Here is a 5692-nt window from a genome sequence, read left to right as displayed (position 1 = left end):
TTTTTTTTTTCTATTTCGGTTTGTATGAATTCTAAACTTTCTGAATGTTTTTTTCCTATTTCGGTTTGTATGAATTTAAATTCTATAATATTATTAGTTTTAAATTTCTGATTTTTTTAATTTATTAATATCAAAAAATATATAAAAATGCAAAATTAATTCGTTTTTAAAATTGGTATATTCCGACGAACTCTGGGCGTCGGAATATACCGACGGACAACGGTTCCTCGGAATATACCGACGAACCAACATCCGTCGGAATATACCGACGAACCAATATCCGTCGGAATATACCGACGAACAAATACCGAACCAATGTCCGTCGGTACATTCCGACGAACCAACGTCCGTCGGAATATACCGAGGAATCCACTACGTCGGAATTGTCCGAGGAACGTTCTCTGTCTGTTCATAGTTTTTCCGATGAACTCTGGTCTCGTGTGTCCGCATCGTAATATCGTCGGAAGTTCGTCAGAATGACGTTTCTCGGTATTCGTCAGAAAGTCGTCGGAAGTTCTGACGAAATTCCGACGATTTTTTTTTTTCCGACAAAAGGATACCGACTTACAGGTTCGTCAGAAATTAGTCGGAATCGGTCTATTCCGACGAATTTCTGACGATTTCGGCCATCAGAATCCCCCTGTTTTCTTGTAGTGAATGAGCCTTTCCTGATCAGATAGCACTGCACCCATCTAATCCAAAGCGATGCTTTTGCTGAGTGAATCCTCCATATTAATTTGAGGCTATGTACCGTATTCATCTCCTTCAGTGGTCGAATCCCCAGACCGCCCTCATCATGTGGTAAACAAACATCCACCCAACTGACCTTTGCTTTACTCGTTTTCAGCTCTGGTCCCGACCACAAAAAAGCTGAGCATAATCTTTCTATATCCTTCAAACAACTGCTGGGAAGTTTAAAGGCTTGCATCCAGAAGTTTGTGAGACTCGTAATGACTGATTTGATGAGTTGCAGACGGCCAGCGTGAGATAGGAATCTTCCAGTCCATGATTTCATTCTTTTCCTGACTTTTTCCACAAGGGGTAAGTAATCATGTACTGTCATTCGCTTGGTTAGGAGCGGTAAGCCCAAATACCTTACAGGCAAGCTACCCGAAGCAAAAGAGAAGCTACCAAGGATGTCTTCTTTAGCAGCCTCCGTGGCACCAGCAATGTACAAGGTGGACTTTTCTAGACAGATCTTCAGCCCTGACATGACTTCAAATTCATCAAAGACTTTGAGAACACCTTCTATAGAGTGCTTTGATCCATCCGTGAAGACCATAAGATCGTCAGCGAAGCATAGATGTGTAAGCAAGATGTTCTGGCAGCGTGGGTGGAAACCAATTTGCTTCCTTTCCGCAGCTCTATCAATCATGCGGGAGAGAACATTGATGCAAATGACGAAGAGGTAAGGTGAGAGAGCACAGCCTTGGCGAAGACCCCTCTTGCTTTGAAAAAACCCAGCTAATTCCCCATTAATTTGAACTGAGAAAGAGGCAGTGCACACACACAATTTTATCCAGTGAATGAAGTCCTCTGGTATGTGCAGAGCTCTCAGCGTGTTCAGGAGAAAAACCCAGTTAACAGAGTCGAAAGCTTTCGCAATGTCGATCTTCATTGCACATCCTGGGGTGATGTCTTCCTTGTGATAGTCCTTCACTATCTCTGTTTTCCACTAATAATATGTCCTTTACGAAGGCAGATTGGTTGTGGGAGATGCACTGAGGGAGAGTAGCTTTTAATCTGTTCGCGATGATTTTGGAGATCACTTTGTATAGGAAATTGCAGCAGGAGATTGGTCTATAGTCTTTCATTTATGTCGCAATGTCTTTCTTGGGAATGAGAGCCAGAATGGTGGAATTCAACCCCTTCGGGAGAAACCCTTTGCAGAAGGACTGAACCGCAACTGTGAAATCCTTTGCAATTACACTCTATGAAGCCTTAAAGAATTCAGTGGTGAATCCATCTGGTCCTGGAGATTTGTTGCTAGGCATGTGGAAAAGGACCTCTCTTATCTCTTTTTCTGTCACCAGCTTTGTGAGGGATGTTCTATCCTCCTCACTACATCTTAAAGATAGAATATCTTGTAGCTTAAATGGGAGACATTTCATATCATTTTTAGTGTAGGCATGAATTTAGTGGCTGGAGGCTGATTGGCTACATATTGTTTTGTCGATATTCATCAATTATTTGAAAGAGACAAACGCAGCATACACTAAATGAGTCTTGTTGTTAATTATCAATTTGACCATCAGATATGTTATAACTCTCCCATTAGTTAGATCCATCAATCATCATCTCCTTTAACTCTTTTGTTGGAGATATAATCAAAGGGGTGCATAGAGACAAATTCGATGTGCCAAGTGAATTTTAGCAGTCACCAATATTGATGATGACACAGTTGGCACTAATGTACAATGAGGCCAAACGAAGTAAAACATATTTCATATATTTACAAATTGGTTACGATCTGTAATCACATCATACTTAAACCTAAAACATTAAAATTTTCTTTTTATATAGAAAAGTTCAACCATTTGCGTCAAACTCTATTCTGTTTGAACAGAAAGGATAGAGTGTAAGCGCATGTAATGGTTTTATATAACGTAAATCATTTTTTTTTTCTCATGTCTTGAGCTATATTTGAATTTGAATCCGACATAAGTGATCCAACTCATCTAACTAGTAGGCTTAACTTCTCTAAAGATCATTTTTTTTTTTTTATTTCTATGACATTTAGATGACCACGAAAGACTAGATCCCTATAAGAACTATACAGTAAAATTTCTTTAAATTAATATTCGATAAAATAATGAACTATATAAATTTATAGTTCTAAAGTTGGGCTCATTCAAAATATAAAATAAATCAATAAAATAATTTTTTTAAATCCTCTGTACATATATAATCTCATTAAAATATTAAATTATATATATAAGTATAAAAAACATTGTTTTATATTTTTTTTGTCAACAATAACTTTATCTCTATATTTTCTCAACACTTTAATATATATAATATTTAGTAAAGTTATATCTAAAACTACACCTAAATTCTATGAAAATATTTAATATACATAAAATAATATTTCAAACAATAAAAAAGTCGAACTTCTAAAATCTAAAATCAATTAGCTTTTATTTTGTAAAGAAATATATTTAGAAATAGGAAAATCTAGAAAATGAAATTTTTTTAGTAAACTAATAAAATACCATTATCCTAACATGGCTTCAAGCGATTAAAAAATGTATGTATCTTATATATTAATAAGTCACAACATTGATTCATGTGTGATTTTGTAAAAAATGGATTTAATGGACATATTCCTAAAAAGTCATATTACATTTGATCTCTAATATTATCATTTAAATTTTGGGTCTACTAGAAATTTTTATTGAGCTATCAATAATTGGATTTAAAAAATAGATGATCCATTGAATTTATAGATAATATAAATTAAATAGATATAATTTAATATTGTAATACTGTACCTCTATATATTAAATATTTAAATATTTGTCGATGTTAACTCTCGAAACTATAAATATTTTTTTTTAAATAAAAAAAGCATATTATCTAAAAATGATTAATCTTTACTACCTTAAACCAATGAAAACAAATTTTAAACTATATACATTATTTTAAAAATTAAACAAAAACTAAATGTTTAATTATTTACTCGATAATATAAATATATGAAGCAAAAAGTTTAATTTTTTAAAAACTTTCTAAATACGTGAAATGTTATAATATCTTTAAATATGACAATAAAACAGTATTTTACTAATCTTTATATATATAGTCGCGATTTTAATAATAAAATAATAATCCGAAAATATATATATATATATAGAAGAAGATACAAATACATGTGAAAGTTTAAAACAATCTATTCAAAGAAAAAATATACCGTAAACTTATTATGTTTTGAAATTGATAGACACATATATTATAATATATACTAATTTAGAATTGAAAACAAAATATTTATATAAAAATAAATAAAAACAAAAACCCGCGGAACCGCAGGTCGAGATCTAGTGTTCTTTTAAAAAAAGTGTGTATGTTCTTTTAAAAAATGTGATCTTCACAGACCTCATCAGAAATAATTTATTAATCAGACATACGATAATTAGTAAGTATTATTTTATATTGCCGGATATCCTGAGTTATCAAGAAAAAAATTATTTTATTTTAAATTAGTAACTTTTATTTTTGAGATTATTTGTATGTATGAATCCACGCGCCCCAATATTTAGGGGAATATCTTCACTTTCTGAAATTAATTCCTGTTCCGTTATTGCCCCTACTCTCACATCTCCCGCATGACTCTGATTCTGTCATACAGTCTGAAATCCCACATGTATCCCTCTCTCTTTTCAATTTTTTTTTATCATTTCTAATCTAATTTATATTTTTACTTTGCAATTGAAAGGAAACTCATCATCCAAATTGAAACTCCAGAACACCCAATCACTTGTTCTCTTGTCTTTTCTCCTACATTTTGTGTTTATCAAAGTTTCTTGTCCTTCTCTCTGGCTCTCTCTTTTATTGGTTTGAAATCTTTTTGTTTTCGAATTACCGTGAGTCAAAACCAATTGAGACCCGTTACAAAGTAAGAACTCGGTGGCTGATTTTATTTCCATGAATCTGATCCAACGGCAGTGGTTTAAAGTGGTTGATTTCTTTCAACGGCAGAGCTTGACAAAAAAATACCATGACAGAGCCTGATCAAATGTCGGAGTTGATTAAAACCTCAGATAACCTTCTACAAATATACTTTTCAGCAGTGATAAAATACCTTCATTTTTTTTAATTTCTCGGCGTTGTAAACGTAATTGTCTGCTCTGATACTTTATATTTGTCAATTCACATCTAATTCTAAATATTTTTTTTGCTCTGCATCATTGTTCATGTTCTGCAATAAAGCATATAACATTTATATTACCACGTTAAGCCATATATATATATACGATATTGTTATTGTTAACATGCTAACTTGTTTTATAACATGCTAATTTCTTTTCCTTGGCTCGTTGACTTAAAAATTAGTTAGTTAAATTTATGTATTAACCGTTAAATAAGGTGTTATATTGGTAAATAATATAGAATAGTGTATTATTAAGTTATTGATTTATTTAATGTGTTATAACAAAATATAACTCGATACCAATACTTGTAACATGTTTAAAATAGTATTCATTGTTAACAAAATGTGCAACATGTTACAAAATTTGTTAATTCGCTAACACGATTTGTAACATGTTTGATAGTCAAATTCATTGATGAATTCTAGTGTAGTTCATCGTAAACCCATAAAAGAATATTATCAGTTTTTTTTATTTTTGATAAGTTCACTACCATAGATTTACGTTTTATGTGGAAGATGTGATTTTTCATATAATTGACTTGAATTTAGAATGATTATAGTAATTGGTTTATTATTTACTCAAAATCATTTTGAAATTTAGATGAGAAAAATAATTGTTAAAAAATAAGATGAGATTGCTCAAAAAGAAAGATGAGAGGAGAAAGAATTGTGAATGAAGAAAGAGATGAGAGATCAGAGATGAAAATATGGGTAGTTTAGGAAATATAAGGCACAAAAGCTATAGTTATATGCCTTTAAATCAACTCATGGATAATTCTCCAGTATCGACTCCATTTATAGGTATTCGCCTAAATCTTTCTT

The sequence above is a fragment of the Brassica oleracea genome, chromosome C2 (assembly GCF_000695525.1).
Source record: "Brassica oleracea var. oleracea cultivar TO1000 chromosome C2, BOL, whole genome shotgun sequence".
In the NCBI taxonomy this organism is placed as follows: Eukaryota; Viridiplantae; Streptophyta; class Magnoliopsida; order Brassicales; family Brassicaceae; genus Brassica; species Brassica oleracea.
Note: the sequence above shows the minus strand (reverse complement) of the source record.